This window comes from Chamaea fasciata, unplaced genomic scaffold (assembly GCF_029207755.1).
Source record: "Chamaea fasciata isolate MVZ Bird 193981 ecotype frontalis unplaced genomic scaffold, bChaFas1.0.hap1 SCAF_1, whole genome shotgun sequence".
NCBI classification, from domain to species: Eukaryota; Metazoa; Chordata; class Aves; order Passeriformes; family Sylviidae; genus Chamaea; species Chamaea fasciata.
In genome coordinates this window covers 68,453,029-68,469,343 of record NW_027094086.1, presented here as the reverse complement: position 1 = coordinate 68,469,343, position 16,315 = coordinate 68,453,029, and the positions used below count along the sequence as shown (strand labels likewise).

At 36.1% G+C, this 16,315-nt stretch overlaps 1 long non-coding RNA gene across 1 annotated transcript; it reads right to left on the bottom strand.

Moving 5' to 3' along the window:
* Positions 1-208: 208 nt before the first annotated feature.
* On the bottom strand, positions 209-11,283 carry LOC136302401 (uncharacterized). Its single transcript, XR_010724055.1, has 5 exons — positions 11,034-11,283; positions 8,775-8,896; positions 7,991-8,115; positions 4,192-4,291; positions 209-3,653 (listed from the first exon to the last, which is right to left on the bottom strand). It is a non-coding gene; the product is annotated as an uncharacterized lncRNA (long non-coding RNA).
* Between the last annotated feature and the right edge of the window lie 5,032 nt (positions 11,284-16,315).

The following is a 16,315-nucleotide window of genomic DNA, read 5'->3' as shown; positions in this document are numbered from 1 at the left end:
CCTACGCTTCAGACACTGATGGAGGAAAACTGAGGGAGCACCTCGGGAAGCCTGGAATACTAAAATTCCTGTACTTTAGGTAATAAACATATATTTGCATTTGTTTGGTCTCCAACTTCTGTTTGAGTAAGGTTAGTAAAAAAGATTGCAATCAAAAAACTTAATGGTTGATTGAACTTCAATTTCACTTAGTGAAAGTCAAGATAAGTTGTAGCATGAAACTGGTTTATTGACTCTGTAATGGACAAAGATCAGATTGTCCATGCTGAGTAAGAATCGTTAAGAAAACATTTCTGATACTGTGGCTCTCCAAAGTTGTAAATAGTTGCCTCCAGAGTTTCAAGAGAACAAATTGTCTCACAGCAACTTGTCATGATTCCTTCCTTCCTTTTTTAAGAAGCACCTTGGGGTGGGGGTGGAAAAAAGATACAGCTGTAAAACAAGTCTCTTGTGCAGATTTTTGCAGCTTTCCTTCAATAACAAAGTTGAAACAACTTAATTACATAAACAAGTACATACCACTACAATATATGTTACGTTCTTACGTTATGTGCATTTTTGAAGTTCAAGGGAAATAGTCAAGTCTTATCCATGGTACACTTAGTGCAACCACACTATATATCATGATATCTTCTCTGAGCCTTCAACAGAAAAATTCTGGTACTCGGCTGAGTTTGAATAACCAACAAGAAGCAGCTGTTTAGGACTCAAGTATAAGAAATAAGGACAGGCATGTACCATAAGCTGGTGAGCAAATGAGAAGACTGAAAATATTAAGTAACTTGTTCAGTTTTGAAATCTCAAGTTTATTTTTGCTTTACTTTTATGGGGAAGAGTTCTGCTTTTGTGTGTGACTGAAAAATCAGGAATTTTTTAGTCCTAGGGCTGATGAAGGAATTGAGCATGACAGTCAAATATTCAGAAGTGTAGAGGTAAAATGTCAAAACTGAGCACACATTTCTGAGTGGAACTTTTATGCATTTCTAAAGACAAGCAGTCATGATTTTTGTACACAAAGGTGGCAGTTTGAAGTATATGTTCTATATTGTAAAGACATTATAGTTACAGGGTTTTTTAAAATAACAATTAAACTCAACACAAATGGAATAAATTTGGTGACAGAATGGAAGGTATCAGAACAAGATTATTTTGGAAGGGAACCAAACACTGGTTGGTGTAAAATAATAATAATAATAATAATAATAATAATAATAATAATAATAATAATAATAATTGTAAATGTATTTATGTTTCATTTGGACTTTGTGATGAAACCATCCCAAATGTTTTTGCTGGCCACTTAATGCCATTCTGAACCAAGACTTTCAGAAGTAAACAGAGTTCTCATATCTGCCTCTTGCATTATCTCCTTCACAGACCTTTATGTCTGAGGGTGAATATTTTAAGGCTTTGTCTTATTCTCACAATGTGAAGAGCTTTGTGGAACAGCTTTTCAAGTAACATTTCAAAGAACAGAGCTCTAATGATTTCATTAACATAATGTCTGTTCACAGATTTAACTGTAACTGAGCCAATGCATTGCCATTGCAGTGAGATTTAACAAAATTCATTAAACCTGTATGTGTTCATTTATTATCCCTTAATTTTAAATGTAGGAAATGTTGAGGACATTAATTTGCTTACAAATTTGATATTTTCATAAGTAAACATTTTCAGAAGAATTGAATACATTTCAATTTTTAGAAAAACTGTTTTTAAAGAGAATTGTTTGGTATTGTACCTTCTTCATAATAGCATATGAAAATCTAATGAAAATAAGGAAAATTATTAGTAAAATTGCCTTTATTTTCTGCATCAAGTCTGTAGAGTGAATAGCTAAGAATTATGCTGTCTTCTATTTTACTAACAAGTACAGTTTAGTAATTCATTTATTTCTTTTATGAATATTAACTGGGGTGATTAAATTAAAAAAAAAATACCAAAGAAAAATCCAGCCCATTTTAGAAAGAGAATCACCTTTTTCTGACTCGAATTGGATTTCATATGGGGCAGAAATCATACTAAATGTGGCAAAAAACCCCATTTATGTTACTGCAGTTGTTCTAACTAGACAGTAGACAAAAACTTCAATTGAAGGCTTTAAATTGCTTTAAAGATAGCTTTTTGCATTGTAATTTCTTACATAGGAGGCTGGTAGAAGCATCATCCTAATTCTGTGCTTCTTTTTTTACCCCTACACATTTCTAAATTGTACCAGTTTCTAGTAATAATTCCTCCACAAATACATCAAGATCTTTAGAAAAGCACTAAAAACCAACTTGAACACATGAGAGGGTTGAATGGCATCAGGGTAGCTCCTGGTAGAATGGTAGATCAAGCTCCATGTTGCTTTCTTCCTGTAAAGTCAAAATACACTACCTGCCATCTGATTTACCATGGCATACCCACCTATCTCCCTAATTTTAATGTTTTTAATTATTTTCTAAAGCTTTCCATTGAGTGTCACAAAGAGATTTTTTTTAATTGATTATGAATGAAATTTTGGCAGACATCTTCTGAATTTTACTTTGTTCCAATGGATCTGTGGACCCACCCACAGCTGCCAGCATCCTGTAGCTGCTGCTGTGTGTCAGCCTCCTTCAGCTGCTGGCTGTAATGCACTACCTCTTGCTGTGCAATATCCTTGCTGAGCAGGTCAGGAACATGCTAAAAAGGTCTTATGTCCTTTTAATGATAGCACACACTGCAGCAGTTTAATGGATTTTGCTTTTGCTCCTGCTACACCATCTCTTCATCCATAAATATCTGCTCTAGCTCTTTCCCTTCTGCAGTCCTTTGGGACTCCTATTTCCACAAAATCCCGCTCATGAAGATTTTGGGGGGGGGGGGGGGGGAAGGGATCTCAACAGAAATCTCCTTTGAATCAATCTCATTGAACCAATCTACTTGGGAAAGGTTCTTGAAAAACATCTCATTTTCCCCCTTTTACATGAATCCATACATTTTATAATTGCCTGTCACAATAAGGTATTATTGTTTTCTTTAGAGCTCAGAATCATTTTATTTTCCTCATTCATACATGGGGTAGATCCAAGTATGGATCCATGTAAACCAGCTAAAGAACTTTTCAAGTTTTCAACTTTATCAATTTGACCCCCACACTTCCCACATCTTTTCATTACACCTTTAAAGGGTCCTTTTTTTATGTTCCTTCATATTCAAACTATTGGCAATAGTCATGGTGTCTTTTAGCAGGGAAGCATGGCTGAGAGGAACTAATACTGTCCAATCTGTGCAATGAGAATCTCAGCAACAAGAGAAGAAAATAGAAATCACCATCAGTTTCTCATAGTCTAGCATCTCATTACAAACTACTCATACTGTTTATAGAGTAGGAAAATCCATTTCTGAAAATCCCAGGTAGAATCTTGACATCCTCATTACTCTAAATGTCACAAATCCTAGTGACTTATGTAGACAAATGCTGTCCTTCTTCTAATGATCATGGTCCTCCTGCTATTGCTTCCAGTAGCATTTCTGGGAAGTCTTGCATCCTATGGCCAAGGAAAGCAATTCTGCCACATCTATGAGCTGGGTACTGATGCTCCAAAGTCCTCAGGGCTAAGATCCCTCTGACACACTTTGTCCAAACTTGGGTTTTGTCTCCTGGAGCTTTGGTTTGGCATATTTATCTGCAACATAAATTTCTCCAATGAACAGGTGGGTATGTAATTTTATTTCTTACTTTTCTATGGTAATACCAGAATTTTTTTATATATAGTGGTAACAAACAGCAATTCTGGGTAAACTAGATTATTCAAAACTGCAGCATAAAGATACAATGTAGACAAACACAGACCTAGTATGACAGCAGAGCCCTTGAAGTGGAGGATAAGGGATAGAATGCAGGAGAGAGCAGGCATGGGATGGTAAGAGAGAGGTTGATATTGAAGACTCCTCACCAAAAGGCCGGTAAAGAAATGCAACCATGGGAGCTGGGTAGAACAAATCCAAGAGTGGCAAAGAGAAGAGCAAATAAGTACTGGACATATCTAACCCACACTGTATACAGGAAATTTCAGTGTGACACAGACTTGCAGACCAAGGAAGACAAGGGTGTAAAGCATGTTACTAGTTAGCCCCATGTGGACCCTATAGTGAGGAAAAGGACACCACTGTGATTGAGTTCACATTTTTTCTGTGGGGAAAAAAAATAATATCATCACTCACTTCCTGGTGAAGAGTTTGGGACACTGTCAGATCCTTTTAAATAAATCCTCCTTCCACCACCAGTCAGACTGAAGTTGCTCACCTTACGATTTAGAGGGTTCTGGATGGATAAGTGTAAGAGCAGAGAAATGAAACAGGTACTAGAAAAAGTGCACACAAAATTTTTGAATTGCATTGTACTTATTTATTGTTGTTAAGCCATTTTCTGTAACAGTTTCTTCATTTTCTTTCTTGTTTGTTTTCCATAAAATAATTAGATCTGTACTAACATTTATTTCATTAGTCTTTTAAGATTTCAATGACACTAAAAATAAATTCATAGCTTTGCATGTAAGGTATGTTTCTGTTTTGTCAATATAATATTTTGAGTGTAATGGGCTATCTGATTAATGTAGAAATATTCAATCCGAAATCTATATCTGAACTACTCACCTTAAGCTTCCTTTGGAAGCATTAAAAGTCAGTCCATGATCAATGGAGTCAAAGACATAATTCATCTTAAAGCAAATATTTAAATTATATTCTGTTTCTAGTGATTATAAAGGGATTTTCAATTTGTAACTTTGACAGAACATTTACACTGAGGTCTTCTGAAGTTAGAGATGAGTTTTATTGTGTTTAGTACATGAAAGTTAGCACAGCTTTTGTTTTTATATTGTGTCAGAAGCTTTTACTTCAGTGCACATTCTGCACAACAAAAAGAGTATAGCTTTGAAGTAGCTAATACCATGTTGCAGGGATTGAAGTAATCAAACTGCTTCAGTATTTGATCAGTAACAACAAAAAGATCAGCACAGAGAACCTTTATCTGCCATATACACCACAACAGTTTTTGGAGATCATGTACTTGTATAAGTAAACCTGGGAAGGCTGCTCTTTTCCATGCTCCTGACACCCTTTCTCTCAAACTTTCCTGTAATCATTTAATTCTTACAAGAGCATGTCCCATAAAGTTAAATAATCAAATGTTGTAATCAGAATATGTATTCTGTACTGTAATGCTATGGGAGTATTTACTAGGAAAAGGTCTGCTCTAATGTACAACATGAAAGGAGAGCAGTCACCCAGTCTGACATTATCTTTCTCCTTTTCCAGCGTCCGTAGCAGCAGAGCCAAGAAGTAGTCTTATAGTTTCGCCATTCAGAAAACACACAAAAAATTATCATTCAATTGAATGTGACACTGCTCATCTCTCATGTTTTTACTTCAGTAAGAGGGGCTTCCAAACCTCAAAGATAAACAACAAACAGCAATTTCAAAGTTAAAAGTAAATGTGTAATATACCAAATATTTATGAAAAGATAATTGGTAATTCTACTCAGCTCTCCCTTCAAGAAATAAATTAATCTGGATCCTGTATGTGCTAAAGCAATCAGCATCCTTTCCAAACAGAACCAACAAGGGAACGCTGCAATTAGTAAGTGTGGGCACAGCCTTGATTTTTAATGAACCATGAAATAAAATACTTTATATACATGAACACAAAACACTTTGCATTCTTGCAGTGATTAGATCTTTAAATTTCAATTTCGTGGTTCTGAAAAAGTGGCTCAGATCTTTGAAAAACTTTTCACATGTAAAAGCCTTTTTTTTTTTTTTTAAATTTCATTAGCTTGCTTTAAGTAACCAATAAGTGTTCCTTGCTTTTCATTAACGAATGAAAGACTAATGTAAAAATATTGGTGAGAAGTATACTTTGAAACTGGTTACAAGTTAGAAAGACCAAGCCTTATATGTATTTTATTATCAATTTTTTGCACCAAGTTAGAGAGGGTTTTGGGGTTTACTGGTTAATTAGACTCAAAATTTTCTACAGGCAAAAGGAACATACCCAAGAATTATATTGTTAGGCTGATTAAATCTTAACACAATAACCACAGAATTATTATTACTGCCCTACCCACCTACCCTTCACTGCCTCTTTTACCAAGTCATGCCCATACTTCTCCACACAGCATTTTTACCCAGGATCATGGGCCACTCCTTTGACAGAATAAGTGCTTATTATTGTAACTTCTATGTTTTATGTACATAAATGTATATTAAAGGTATGTATATTTTTGTGTCTTAGTAACATCTATACACCATAGATTTGTACAAAAGTTTAAGATGTAAGAGTCTCCCAGTCATTAGAGAATTGTTTTTAGATACAGAAACTAAAACCTGGCTCCAGAAAGTCCCAGAGAAATCCAAATATTGTCCAACAAACACTGAAGCATGTGCTGACTCGGGTTTGGTTTTCTTTTTCCCGAGATTTAGATGGTGGTTTGAGAGAATCTTTTGCCCTCTGAGAGGCCCTGAGCCAGACATGAGAAAGAAAGAGAGTCTTCAAGGTCTTATTTTTCTTGATTTCTCGCGTTGTTTATTATTTTCTTATCTTACAATGTTCTCTGTGCCCGGCCAAGGTCTTTTCTGCTGCTCACACACAGGATGACTCCCCTCCTCAATGGGAGGTCACTACCTTTTATACAGATAACTATGTACATTATATTTACAATTATGTGCCAATGCCTATTACCTATACTAAAAGGGTCAACTCTACTCTGACTCAATCTCCTTTAACTACTTTGTGCCACCGTCACCAGAAGATGAAGGCCAGGAAAGAAGAAGGAAGGACTCAGGGTACCACCCTAAATCCTCTATCTTGTCCCCCGTGCACCTACATACTAAGAACCCCAAAACTACAAAATTTTCCACCCTGTGGCACACTACACTACTGTCTGTCACACTTTTGTGACTTGTAATTCTTCTCTCAGTGTTAGAAGCTTTTTTCCAAGGACTGAAGTCAAAGACTGTGTTTCTCTGGTCTCTGTGCCAGGATCTCCAACACCCCTGGAATGACTCCACACCCCTCTGTCCAGGATTCAAACCCTCTTGTACAGATCTCACACCTTCTTGCTTGGGTCCCAAACCTCTCTGCCGAGGTCTGTGACTTTTCAGGGTGCCCAGAGGGATGCCCTGGACTCCAACAGTGCTGTGAGCTTAATGTGGTCTGTTATTTTCAATGGCAACATCATGTTTGCTGCACTACCAGGTTATAAATTCTTCTAGAACAAAACTAAAGATTAGTTATGGGGATATAATTTCAAAGAATTTTCTTGGACAGTATTGAGGCCATGTTAGAAAGACTATATGTAGAGTTATAAAGCATAGCTCTCCAGTAACAAAAAGAAGACCTATGCATGAATAAATAAGAATAAAGAATATTCCAAGCAAACTCTCACTGACAAACAAGTCAGGCTTGTATGAGACAGGGTGGAAAACCATGAAGTTGTAGACACAGAATATCGATACTTTCTGTTGATGAAGAGGATGGGGCAAATTCCTTCTTTGTGCCAGCAGGCACAGAACAAAACAGAATAGGGCTAATTCAAAGGAAGGAAGTTAAATTTATAAATTTTTATATATATGTAATCACAAAAAATTTTTACAACAAAGGATAGGAAGCAGAATAAATTGCCTGAGAAAGTTATTCAATGCCATTTCTGAATAGAGAAGCAGCCCAGAATAAACTGGAAAAACATAATTAGATACAACACATCACTATACTCCTTGGACATAGTTGCTGGAGTTAGCAGTCTTTAGGAATCCTTCTAGTTTTTCTTTCAGATTCAGGAAAGAAAATAATTAAATTGTTGGTGTCTAACAACACTCAGAGTTCCACTGCAAGAGACTACTGAGACTTCAGTTAGTATTGCTCATTTCCTCTGATATATTGACCTAAAGTGGTGATGGTTCTTGCTGTTTTTAGAGTCATGAAGAGTTTAAGTAGTAACAGTATCAAAAATGTTGTACTCACTGTGGTTTTTCACTACAGCTCTGCATAATCACCATATGCTCAGTTCTTATTTCACCAGCAGTGCTTTAGTTCTAGTGATAGGACTGATTCCAAAGTGTGTATTATTTGGACCCTGCAAGCAGCTCCTGTGATTTTAAGCATACATGGAGATTCAATCCTCTCTGAAATGAAATTCACACTATTTTGCCAGTATTTATTATTATTATTATGAAAACACATTGTTGTAAAGCTTATGAAGGTAAATCCTAGAGTCTCATCCATATACAAGTATGAAACAGACATTTACTGGACAGAAATTTAAATGACTTGTGTCTTTAGATGAATTCTTGAAAATATATTGAGTGGAATGACATTTTTCAGAGAATTATTACATTCAAAATATAATTAAGTCACAAATGCATACAAGGCTCATTTTTTTCCAAGAAAAGGATACTAACAGAGCTACAATACACAAGTACACACATGAACATCTGCTTATGCCAGGCAGGAGAAAAAGTCTACTCTTCACTCTGAAAAGTCATTCTAGAAAATCTAAGGCAAAAAATATTAAGCTAAAGCATCCCAGTTATGTATTAGTGTTATGACAAAATATGCTGAATCATAGTATGCTTCTGAACTTCCAGAGCACTTGGGGGAGTAATGTATGTCACATCATTACAAAATCAAATTTGTACTCCAAATATAATTTCAAGTGCACCATTAGGATATAAAACTCTCCTTCTTTCATAATCAATCGCTTTCCTAGGAAGAAGATAAGTGAAGTTCACTGGCTAGAAATGCTTACCCCAGGCAGAGGGTGGGTCAGTGGTTAGCTGCTGACGATGTTTGTTGAATCATTTGCTATATTACTTCAGGGTTTGAGTGTGATCCTCTCTTTTATGGCAAAGCTGGGTGTGTTAATATACCCTGCAGTGATGTTAAAAGGTTTAAAGTGGTGATGCTGTCAAACTAGCTGTGTCACCACATTCAAAGCTTTAAAGCACAGTTACAGCTTGAAAAAATGGTTATAAACCCCCCATATTCCTACCCAGTAGATCTATTTCCCTGTCCTGGGTTGAAGTATATTCTATCACCATCTTCATGAACTGTTGAAACCAGGTGAGGCAGTGCTCCCTGCCTCCTCCACTCTGGCTTATCTTCTGTTAATGGGCCATCAGCACCTTTGCCACACAGCTCACAGATAACCCCCTCCTGGACTACCTCCTGTTAATGGGCCCATCAGGCCTTATCACATGACTCACCATCCCATTGTGGGATGCTCCGCCCAGAGGGAGAAACTAAGCATTCCAGCCTGGATATAAGCTGAGACTCTGAACACCAGAGGGGCGCTTACCCACTGGATTCCCAGAGGACCCGAGCTACCAGACCTTTCTACAGGATCACTGCTTCAGGAAGACCACCTCATCTGGACTGCTTCCATCACTACGCTCAGGTTGTATTCTGACTCTGTCAGTGGTCTTTTGTATTATTGCATCGATTTTATTTTACTTTCTTTCCTTTTTTTTCCTATTAAATTGTATCTCTGACTTGGAGCCTCTCATTTGTTTTGCCTTCAAACTACTACATTCCCATAAGTACATGATGTATATCTGCTTACTTTCCTGAATAAAACAAAGGTGTTGTAGTATTAGCACTGCAAAACCAAGACAGTTCTGAAAGACTGCATGGGATTTCACTCTGGTGCATATTTCACCATCGAACATGACAGATGAATTCCAGCTGAAGAATATTTATTACTGATGATGATGTAGAAGAGAGGAAGAGCAGAATCCTGGCTTAATTTGAACAGTTGGCAGTCATAAAAATTAATCTTTGGACTTTCTCTCACACACACACACAAACCTTAAACAAATCAAAATAAACAAAACCCCCCCAAAATCAAAAAAGCAATTAGGCAATCATTAAGAGACAATATTTATCCCACTAATTTTCGTCTTGAATGTCCAATTTATTCAGAAGAATAAAAGTGGGGAGCTCAAGTCCTCTGTCAGTCAATTACAAAAGGTAGTTGTCTGCCTCTGAGAAATAGGGAATGTGTGAGTTTTGTAAATGTGAGATTTCAAGTTAGATATTGATAATAATTTAAAATGTGGGATATGGATTTATACCAACATTACTCTTCATCGCTTCAACAGTCTTTTTCTGAAGTACCAACACTCTTATGAATATACACAGGGGAAATCTCTTTATCATAACCTTCCTTACCAAGAGGACTGACACTTTTTCTATGTACTTAATGACATTAATTTCTGAAGCTTTTTTTTTTTTAGTTAGTAGCACGTATTATTTCAATAACTAACTATCTACTTACCTACCTACCTACTTGTAACTGCAATCCTTTCTTAGTACCTGTATCAAGCAAAATGACTATGCCATAATAGTTTTACTGGAGTTAAGACCATTTACTACTCTTGCCTGTTTGTTCCTGCATGTTTAACACTACAGCCAGCTAAAGAGTGATACAGGATATGGATGCTGTGCATGTTCATATGCAGCTATTTCTGAAACTCTGGGCAACACTGTGCAATGCAAGTCTCAATACACATTTGTGTAGGTTCCTCAAATCTGGGACTTCAATGTGCTACACATTGGCTTTTGTTCATTTTGAACTAAACCCACAATCTTTGTACCTCTGTACCTTAAAAGAACCTTGATGTATTTCATTATCAGGAACTGTGTCAAATTAGTGGCTCACTGTAGCTAAAAAAATCTTAAGTTTTATGTATATAATCCAGTTTGCAACTCTCCTTAATGTGAAAAAGTGCAGAAAGTTTTTCTTGGACTGATGCAATCCACAGCTGAGACCCAAGGACTTTGTTAATTAAGCTACTTCATTTCTAACCAGTACCACTAATTGTGATATGAATGAGATTAGATAAGAAAGCAACATAAGACAATGACTCTTCCTTTTCTCTTTATACTCAGAAAAGAGATAAAATTGAAAAAAAGTTGCTTAGTATAAACTTCTGTCTTAAGAACTTACATGTCAAATTTCAAGTTCAGAAGAAATAAAGCACACAAAAAAAGGCTGGAGACAACAAACCTTAGGAAGAAACCAATGTGTATCCTTAATCAGCATCAGTTGCTTTATCTTACTGCTTCCATGAAGGTGTAATTCCAGCATCTGGAATTCAGGCTGTTCCCAGTTTAAGGCAAATTTGGTGGTCTTTGGAGGGTTTTTGGGATCAGATCTATCTCCCAGACATCAGTTCTCACAGTGATCGCAAGATCCTGGCAATAATGTTTTCTCACTATAACCAATAAATTTGCTGTGCTGCAGGAGGAGGTTTGTGAATATGGATCACAGAATTTGCACAGGTGCTTGGGTGAGAAATGACCTTTTATTGCTTTCAACGCTAAATACAAAATTCATTTATTTCAGCTGACACTAAATACAAAATTCATTTCTTTCAGCTGTGCTTTCTTCCATCAATTCTTCACACATGCAAATCCAATAACCCCTTACCCCTTTCCTACAAAAAAAAAAAATCAATCTGTTTCTCCTAAAGGATATAAAATAAAAAGGACTGTTCATTTCTGTTTTAAAATAATCAGAAGGTTTTAAAGGATAAGGACTTAAAAAGCATGAAGATTAAAAGAAAAAAAAGACACTGAAGCAAAAGCTAGAATCATTCACAAAATTAAGATGGAACTATATGTTTTCATAATGAATACCAGAAAAAAATATGGTTGATGACTATTTAATGATTTTTATTTCTTCTTGTTCTTTACTTTTTTTTTCTTTCTTTCTTTTTCTTTTCTTTTTTTTTTTTTTTTTTTTTTTTTTTTGGTAGGCATCTGACTTTTCTAGTCCCATTTTATAGATAAGCAATACAAAATATGATAAATGAGGAAATGAGGAAAATTAACTGGTTTATCTCTGGAAACATGTTAGCTCACACGTGACCAAAAGTCCAATAAAATTAAAAAAAAATCCAAAATGTAAAGGCTATTTTTTACTCTCCTAATTGGCTATTTCAGGGCAATACAGAATCCTGTGGGTCTGAATATGTGTTAGTCATATGAAAAAAATCAGATATAATGTTCAGAGAATTCAATTTGGAAAAAAAAAAAAAGATTAAAATTTTTTCCAGCAACTTGACGTACCTGAGAAATTTATCCTAAATCTATGTATACACACTTCTCACATTACATCACACTTTTCTCTCTGAGATCTTTTTTCCGGTTTCTGATTCACTTGCCCAAAGTATCCGTTTTTGTATGGCACCATCCTTTGGGTGAAAAGGCATGATTGTTTTGCTATGGGTGTCCTAATTTCTCTTTTGAAGTATATTCTGAGGCTACAGAAGGGCTTGTCTAGAAAACATCAAGCAATGTATAGAAAATATCAGGAGAACATTTCCCTTTCTTTTTCAGTGGCTCTGAAACTAATGAAGTGCACCCATCAAAAATTTTTGACAGATGGTTGGTGACACCAGGTGACTGGGAATCTACCAACTCCAGCAGCAACCTAATAAGTTGTTGTTGGTAAAATTGGCTTTTAGGAGCTTGAACCTCAATTAAAGAAAATCTTGTCTTTGGATAGAATTAACAAGAATAAAAAAAGTGAGGTCAAATTTTTCTTAAAAATAATTGTGAGCACAGTTAACTTCATTTTTATATTAGCTTGTAGGCATATTCAACATATATGCCATCTTAAAAACACCCCCAGCACCAGAAAAGAAAAGCAAATGACAGACATGCAGAAAAATCACCTCTGCAGTGTTAATTCAGTGTGGTGTTTTTTTATTACTTGGTCAATCCTTATACATGGCTAGTCTTCCTCTGTAAAAGGACAGGTTCCATTCAGGGAAGTAATGAGATGCTCATTTTTTTTTTTTAAATTTTCTTTTTCTGTAAAGTATGGCCTTAGGTCTTGTTTGCAAAACATTATTTAAACTCTCCTTTGAAGCCATTTGTTTAGACTTCTCTGTGGTGGCCATGACTGTATTTCATGAATGGCAATGCCTTTAGTTTTACAACTGCCTATAAAGTATGACTGCAATATTATCCTCATTTTACCCTGGGTACCTAAAGCACCAAGATTAAGAACCACTGATTTGGGGAACTCACTGTCTGGGCTGACTCAGACTTGAGTGCTCTACCTGCTCACCCTGCCCAAATCTCACCTCCCAAAGACTGCAGCCTCCACATCAGTCCATCAACACCAAATGCTTTGCCATTTGGGGAACTCCTACCACCAAGTATCAAAGGCAGGTCTTAGAGAAATGGGAAAGGTCATTAGTAAGCACTCTAAAAAGTGTATTTTAAGCAGCTTGCCTAGCATCAGGCAAAAATTCTGCAGCAGTATCAGGGACAGAAATAGAAATCAGCTTTTCAATGACCTCATCAGGAGGTAACCTTTGTAGCCTTGCCTCATGCATGGTACAAGTTCCAGCTTCTGTAAGAGAGAGGCAGGGGGCCCTGAGGAAGTAGCCTCCCTCATGCTCCAAGACATTTCATTCTGAATTTCCAGTCTGTCCTCTCTGAGATTGAAGTTGGGTCCTGTGGTATCAAAGGCTCAGAGATGTGTCATTAAGCAAGTTATGGAAACTTTGCTGGAACAGACCAAAGGTCACTCAGTACATGCCTAACAATGGTTAATAAAGGTTAGTTAAAGAAAACCCACAAGAAACAGTTGAAAATGGACTGACATAACTTTCTACCTTGCAAAAAAAAGAAGCCTAAGGTTTCTCCCACCCCCTTCCTTTCTCCCTTCTCTCTTTTTTTTTTTTTTTTTTTTAATGGCAGAAGTTGTGTCCGGGCCAGTGCATTTAATAGTCACCAATTCATGACGTAAAGCTGCCTAATTAATTTCTAAACACTTTTGTCTCCTGCACAATTTCTTACAGCAACAATCTTCATTAACTGAGAACTATAATAAATATATTTATCTAGAATAGCCTACAGACCTGTTTAGCACATTGTCCTTGTGGAGTACAACTGAACATTTGAAACCCTTGGGTTCAGAAGAGAAACTATCCCAAATCCTGCACATTAAAGTATGACTGCTTTAACCCAAATGTAAAAATCAAGATAGTGATTGTCATGTGTAACCTAAGACAGTGAATGACTCAGGTAAGCTGTTTGAATGTACAGACTGTTCTGACAGCCCAACTCCCATTACAGGGAGGAGTTTCTCTGATATACACTGTCTACAGGAATAACTTGAATAATGTCTTTTACATTTCCAAGCTAATACAAACACAAGATGTTCACAAATATTCAAGGGGCATTATAGAGTTGAAAGCAGATTATATCAAGAAAGCTTTGCTGATATTGCTTAATACACCTGAATGCCCAGTATGAATAGTCCCTCTTGCTTTCTCCCCTTGCATAAATATACATATTTACATACAGAAATATGTATATTTATACAATATGCATATTTATACATACAAAGAGTGAATTTGTCTCTGAAACAAAACTGGAATATATTAAAAATTCTTTAAAAATAGTATGTATTTTTAAGTGTCATCTGCAGATACACTAGATACCATTTCACCATATGATGAAAGGTTGAGAGCTTCACCTTAAATTTCTTTTATGGAGTCCATGGAGGTTGCTAAAACACCAAATAACTTGGGAATATTCAACTCATATGATTAGGAAGGTTCTGCTATGTAACCTTGAAACAATTATACCTTGCTGGTAGATCAGAGTAGTAGCCATACACCAAAACTTTAAAGGTATCAGTTCAATGAACCATAATTCAAGGAAATTATAAATGATTGTCCTTAGTCAGGTAGTTATAAAAAGGAAAAGCAATTACACATCACCCCCAAAAGCTTTGTTTTAAAATTTCAGACACTGCTAAGTCCACTATAATTATCCCAACTTATAAGCAGCAAAATGTTTAGTGGGACAACTTAGGGAAGGAGAATCTCTGAGAGAAATTATGCAGTTAATTGCTCAAGGTATAATTTACTAAATATTGTTGTAGATTCCTTGTGTCAGGCTGCAATAAAAGGAAGATGTTACTAAATTAGTTTATACTGGTTAATTAACTCCTAGATAATAACTAACTATACTTTTATGCAATGCAAATACAATATTTTAAGCCTGACACCTGAGGTTAGACATCCAAAGCCTCATAGTACCAGCTGCTATAAAGATCTTTAGCTTATAAATGGCTGAAAGCAGACAGTCACATTTGAACATTGCTTTGTCACAACACTGCTGTACTGATTCAACAATTAATACAATCTGCTACTTCATTCTGATTGGCCTCTGTATATCTGACATACTTGCTAAAAAATTTCCTGAAAAATGAAAGTAAGGATGAAAAATGAAAACTAGGATGTATGTGGGTTATTATAAATACTGCCTAAGAGTACAGAGGAGCATAGTGCCTAGTTATTTATTTGAGTGGCACATATTTACTTGAGAGTGCAGGACATTCTTCAATAATGCATATCACCTCAAGCTAGGAAAATGTGACTGACTAAAGGCAGGGATGCAAATGATGCTGTGCAAGCTTTTTTTTTTTTGTTTCTTCAGTCCTTTATTTGCAGTGGGGAGGGGGGCAGAGGGAGATGGGTGGAAAGAATTTATAAGAAAAGGCTTGGTATGCTACATTTGCTGTCTGGACTTGCTCCTGCTGTTTGCCCTTAAAGTGTTCTTACTTGGCTGGTGCTCTAAAAATAAATAAATAAAAATAAGTTTAAAAAGCACCACATTTTCAAAGAATTTGTTTTGTGAAAAGCCTTGACAGATTTTTAGAACTAGCTATGGAAAAGCAACAGGAAGAAAATCACACCTGCACCCTGGCCTCAAAGAGAATCCAAACCAGATATAGTTAATAGTTGAAAAAGTCAGTTTTGCTTTTTTTTTATTTGGGCATCCATTTGCCTGTTCATTATCCTTTCAAAATTTGGAAGAAATAGGTCCCTGATAAAACGAATTTTTGATATCATGAAGGTCCCAGTACATTTTTAATACTAAGTCTCTACAAGATACAAACTGAAGCAACTGACTGAAGCTGACAGGCCTAAGGATATCACTTAATGTTTTTGCATGTTGTTCCTCTGACTTGTGGCATTCCCAGGAAGGGCAGTACCATGCCAGAAAACCTCAGTTAGACTCAGACATTCCAACAACACCATCAGAGGAACTGGGCACAAAAAGGAATTACACAGTGCAACAGCAAGCAGGCCGTTTTAGTGAGTGACCACTGACAAGTTAGACGTAGGGCAAATTCATTAGCTTTCATCTGTGAATTCCAGAATTCTTTGGACAGAGTTATCATATTTAACTCAAATCTGGATACATATTTAACTCAAATCTGGATACAGGATTTCTGATTCTATGCAGCACTCCCAATGC